Consider the following 6,412-nt stretch of genomic DNA (forward strand, 5'->3'; position numbering starts at 1 on the left):
GACTCAAATTAGTACTTCCCGAGCTCATTTCTGACAGCCAAAGCGCGTTTGTTCCAGGCAGATTGATCACTGATAACGTGCTTGTTTCTTATGAAATCTCTCATTATCTCATGAACAAGAAGAGAGGCAAGGACGGGGTGGTGGCGGTTAAAGCAGACATGAGCAAGGTATATGATCGAATCGAGTGGAACTTCCTCGAAGCAATGTTGTGCAAGCTAGGATTTAGGCGGCCTTGGGTTAATCTGATAATGAAGTGTGTGTCTTCAGTAAGATACCAAATAAAGATAAATGGGGTTTTGGCAAATCAGTTCTGCCCTACCCGAGGTCTGCGGCAAGGTGATCCTTTGTCACCATACTTATTTGTCATTTGTGCCGATGATTGTCTCCTCTGCTACAAGATGTTGAAAGAAGTGGAAAAATCAGCGGAATAAAAGTATGCCCAGCGGCGCCTACAGTGTCACACTTGTTCTTTGCGGATGACTCGGTTCTGCTGCTGAAGGCTAGGAAGGAGGAAGCCCAAGCACTTCACAATGTGTTGGCTCTGTATGAAAACTGCTCGGGACAGAGAATTAACTTGGAGAAATCTGCTTTCATGTTCAGTCCTGGCACGCCCCAGGAAGCTCAGAATGAGGTCAAGGATGCACTGGCAATTACAAATGAATCCTGGCATGAGAAATATTTAGGCCTCCCTGTGTATGTGGGCAGATCCAAGAAGAAAGCTTTCGCATATGTGAAGGACAAAATCTGGGAACGTATGCAAGGGTGGTTAGAAAGGCTCCTTGCTAAGTCAGAGAAGGAGACCCTTGTGAAGGTGGTCGCTCAGGCAATTCCGACGTATGCCATGTCGTGCTTCTACCTAACGAAATCCTTTTGTGCGGAGGTGAGTGCAATGATTGCCAAGTTCTGGTGGAGTCAACAAGATAAGAAAAACCCCATCCATTGGTTGAGCTGGGATAAACTGACAAAACCGAAGGCTATGGGTGGTCTGGGATTCCGGGATATGTATAGTTTCAATGTTGCCATGTTGTCAAGACAAGTATGGCGGCTCATACAACACCCGGAGACTTTATGTGCTCGTGTGCTCAAGGCAAAGTATTATCCTGATTGTCACATTTTGGATGCTGAACCGAAAGACGGCATATCATACACTTGGAGAAGCATGTTGCTGAAGGAAATATGCCCTAGAGGCAATAATAAAGTATTATATATTTCCTTATATCATGATAAATGTTTATTATTCATGCTAGAATTGTATTAACCGGAAACATAATACATGTGTGAATACATAGACAACAGAGTGTCACTAGTATGCCTCTACTAGACTAGCTCGTTAATCAAAGATGGTTATGTTTCCTAGCCATAGACATGAGTTGTCATTTGATTAAACGGGATCACCTCATTAGGAGAATGACGTGATTGACATGACCCATTACGTTAGCTTAGCACCCGATCGTTTAGTATGTTGCTATTGCTTTCTTCATGACTTATACATGTTCCTATGACTATGAGATTATGCAACTCCCGTTTACCGGAGGAACACTTTGTGTGCTACCAAACGTCACAACGTAACTGGGTGATTATAAAGGTGCTCTACAGGTGTCTCCAAAGGTACTTGTTGGGTTGGCGTATTTCGAGATTAGGATTTGTCACTCCGATTGTCGGAGAGGTATCTCTGGGCCCACTCGGTAATGCACATCACTATAAGCCTTGCAAGCATTGTGACTAATGAGTTAGTTGCGAGATGATGTATTACGGAACGAGTAAAGAGACTTGCCGGTAACGAGATTGAACTAGGTATCGAGATACCGGCGATCGAATCTCGGGCAAGTAACATACCGATGACAAAGGGAACAACGTATGTTGTTATGCGGTCTGACCGATAAAGATCTTCGTAGAATATGTGGGAGCCAATATGGGCATCCAGGTCCTGCTATTGGTTATTGACCGGAGAGGTGTCTCGGTCATGTCTACATAGTTCTCGAACCCAAAGGGTCCGCACGCTTAAAGTTACGATGACAGTTATATTATGAGTTTATGTGATTTGATGTACCAAAGGTTGTTCGGAGTCCCGGATGTGATCACGGACATGACGAGGAGTCTCGAAATGGTCGAGACGTAAAGATTGATATATTGGACGACTATATTCGGACACCGGAAGTGTTCCGGAGAAGTTTCGGATTAAACCGGAGTGCCGGAGGGTTACCGGAACCCCCCGGGGAAGTATTGGGCCTTGGTGGGCCTTGAGGGGAGAGAGAGGGCAGCAGCCATGAGGTGGCGCGCCCCCTCCCAAGGGGAATCCTAGTTGGACTAGGAGAGGGGGGCGCAGCCCCCTTTCCCTCTCCCTCTCTTTCCTCCCCCCCTTCTTTCCTAGTAGGACTAGGAAAGGGGAGTCCTACTCCTACTAGGAGGAGGACTCCCCCTCTCTCCTTGGCGCGCCTAGGGCAGCCGGCCTCCCCCTTGCTCCTTTATATACGGGGGCAGGGGGGCACCTAAGAACACACTTGATATACGATATTTTAGCCGTGTGCGGTGCCCTCCTCCACCAGATTACACCTCGATAATACCGTCGCGGAGCTTAGGCGAAGCCCTGCGTCGGTGGAACATCATCATCGTCACCACGCCGTCGTGCTGACGAAACTCTCCCTCAACACTCGGCTGGATCGGAGTTCGAGGGACGTCATCGAGCTGAACGTGTGTAGAACTTCGGAGGTGCCGTGCATTCGGTACTTGATCGGTCGGATCGTGAAGACGTACGACTACATCAACCGCATTGTGATAACGCTTCCGCTGTCGGTCTACGAGGGTACGTGGACAACACTCTCCCCTCTCGTTGCTATGCATCACCATGATCTTGCGTGTGCGTAGGAATTTTTTTGAAATTACTACGTTCCCCAACAGTGGCATCCGAGCCTGGTTTTATGCGTTGATGCTATGCACGAGTAGAACACAAGTGAGTTGTGGGCGATATAAGTCATACTGCTTACCAGCATGTCATACTTTGGTTCAGCGGTATTGTGAGATGAAGCGGCCCGGACCGACATTACGCGTACGCTTACGCGAGACTGGTTTCACCGTTCGGAGCACTCGTTGCTTAAAGGTGACTGGCAGGTGTCTGTCTCTCTCACTTTAGTTGAACCGAGTGTGGCTACGCCCGGTCCTTGCGAAGGTTAAAACAGCACCAACTTGACAAACTATCGTTGTGGTTTTGATGCGTAGGTAAGAACGGTTCTTGCTAAGCCCGTAGCAGCCACGTAAAACTTGCAACAACAAAGTAGAGGACGTCTAACTTGTTTTTGCCGGGCATGTTGTGATGTGATATGGTCAAGACATGATGTGATATAATTTGTTGTATGAGATGATCATGTTTTGTAACCGAGTTATCGGCAACTGGCAGGAGCCATATGGTTGTCGCTTTATTGTATGAGATGCTATCACCATGTAATAGTTTTACTTTATCACTAAGCGGTAGCGATAGTCGTAAAAGCAATTATTTGGCGAGACGACAACGATACTACGATGGAGATCAAGGTGTCGCGCCGGTGACGATGGTGATCATGACGGTGCTTCGGAGATGGAGATCACGAGCACGGTGCTTCGGGGATGGAGATCACAAGCACAAGATGATGATGGCCATATCATATCACTTATATTGATTGCATCTGATGTTAATCCTTTATGCATCTTATCTTGCTTTGATTGACGGTAGCATTAAAAGATGACCTCTCACTAAAATTTCAAGATAAAAGTGTTCTCCCTGAGTATGCACCGTTGCAAAAGTTCTTCGTACTAAGACACCACGTGATGATCGGGTGTGATAAGCTCTACGTTCAAATACAACGGGTGCAAAACAGTTGCACACGCGGAATACTCAGGTTAAACTTGACGAGCCTAGCATATGTACAGATATGGCCTCGGAACACAGAGACCGAAAGGTCGAGCGTGAATCATAAAGTAGATATGATCAACATAGTGATGTTCACCATTGAAACTACTCCATCTCACGTGATGATCGGACATGGTTTAGTTGCTTTGGATCACGTAATCACTTAGATGATTAGAGAGATGTCTATCTAAGTGGGAGTTCTTAAGTACTATGATTAATTGAACTTAAATTTATCATGAACTTAGTACCTGATAGTATCTTGCTTGTCTATGTTAATTGTAGATAAATGGCCGGTGCTGTTGTTCCGTTGAATTTTAATGCGTTCCTTGAGAAAGCTAAGTTGAAAGATGATGGTCGCAATTACACGGACTGGGTCCGTAACTTGAGGATTATCCTCATTGCTGCACAGAAGAATTACGTCCTGGAAGCACCGCTAGGTGCCAGGCCTCCTGCAAGAGCTACGCCAGAAGTTATGAACGTCTGGCAAAGCAAAGCTGATGACTACTCAATAGTTCAGTGTGCCATGCTTTACGGCTTAGAACCGGGACTTCAACGACGTTTTGAACGTCATGGAGCATATGAGATGTTCCAGGAGTTGAAGTTAATATTTCAAGCAAATGCCCGGATTGAGAGATATGAAGTCTCCAATAAGATCTATAGCTGCAAGATGGAAGAGAATAGTTCTGTCAGTGAGCATATACTCAGAATGTCTGGGTATAATAATCACTTGATTCAACTGGGAGTTCAACTTCCGGATGATTGCGTCATTGACAGAATTCTTCAATCACTGCCACCAAGCTACAAGAGCTTCGTGATGAACTATAACATGCAAGGGATGAATAAGACTATTCCCGAGCTCTTCGCAATGCTAAAGGCAGCGGAGGTAGAAATCAAAAAGGAGCATCAAGTGTTGATGGTCAGTAAAACCACTAGTTTCAAGAAAAAGGGCAAAGGGAAGAAGAAAGGGAACTTCAAGAAGAATAACAAGCAAATTGTTGTTCAGGAGAAGAAACCCAAGTCTGGACCTAAGCCTGGAACTGAGTGCTTCTACTGCAAGCAAACTGGTCACTGGAAGCGGAACTGCCCCAAGTATTTGGCGGAAAAGAAGGATGGCAAGGTTAACAAAGGTATATGTGATATACATGTTATTGATGTGTACCTTACCAATGCTCGTAGTAGCACCTGGGTATTTGATACTGGTTCTGTTGCTAATATTTGCAACTCGAAACAGGGGCTACGGATTGAGCGAAGATTGGCTAAGGACGAGGTGACGATGCGCGTGGGAAATGGTTCCAAAGTCGATGTGATCGCCGTCGGCACGCTACCTCTACATCTACCTTCGGGATTAATATTAGACCTAAATAATTGTTATTTGGTGGCAGCGTTGAGCATGAACATTATATCTGGATCTTGTTTAATGCGAGACGGTTATTCATTTAAATCAGAGAATAATGGTTGTTCTATTTATATGAATAATATCTTTTATGGTCATGCACCCTTGAAGAGTGGTCTAATTTTAATGAATCTCGATAGTAGTGATACACATATTCATAATGTTGAAGCCAAAAGATGCAGAGTTAATAATGACAGTGCAACTTATTTGTGGCACTGCCGTTTGGGTCATATCGGTGTAAAGCGCATGAAGAAACTCCATACTGATGGAATTTTGGAATCACTTGATTTTGAATCACTTGGTACTTGCGAACCGTGCCTTATGGGCAAGATGACCAAAACACCGTTCTCCGGTACTATGGAGAGAGCAACAGATTTGTTGGAAATCATACATACAGATGTATGTGGTCCGATGAATATTGAGGCTCGTGGCGGATATCGTTATTTTCTCACCTTCACAGATGATTTGAGCAGATATGGGTATATCTACTTAATGAAACGTAAGTCTGAAACATTTGAAAAGTTTAAAGAATTTCAGAGTGAAGTTGAAAATCATCGTAACAAGAAAATTAAATTCCTACGATCTGATCGTGGAGGAGAATATTTGAGTTACGAGTTTGGTCTACATTTGAAACAATGCGGAATAGTTTCGCAACTCACGCCACCCGGAACACCACAGCGTAATGGTGTGTCCGAACGTCGTAATCGTACTTTATTAGATATGGTGCGATCTATGATGTCTCTTACTGATTTACCGCTATCGTTTTGGGGTTATGCTTTAGAGACGGCTGCATTCACTCTAAATAGGACACCATCGAAATCCGTTGAGACGACGCCTTTTGAACTATGGTTTGGCAAGAAACCAAAGTTGTCGTATCTTAAAGTTTGGGGTTGCGATGCTTATGTGAAGAAACTTCAACCTGATAAGCTCGAACCTAAATCGGAGAAATGTGTCTTCATAGGATACCCAAAGGAGACTGTTGGGTACACCTTCTATCACAGATCCGAAGGCAAGATATTCGTTGCTAAGAATGGATCCTTTCTAGAGAAGGAGTTTCTCTCGAAAGATGTGAGTGGGAGGAAAGTAGAACTTGATGAGGTAATTGTACCTGCTCCCTTATTGGAAAGTAGATCATC

This window comes from Aegilops tauschii, chromosome 4 (assembly GCF_002575655.3).
Source record: "Aegilops tauschii subsp. strangulata cultivar AL8/78 chromosome 4, Aet v6.0, whole genome shotgun sequence".
Lineage (NCBI taxonomy): Eukaryota > Viridiplantae > Streptophyta > Magnoliopsida > Poales > Poaceae > Aegilops > Aegilops tauschii.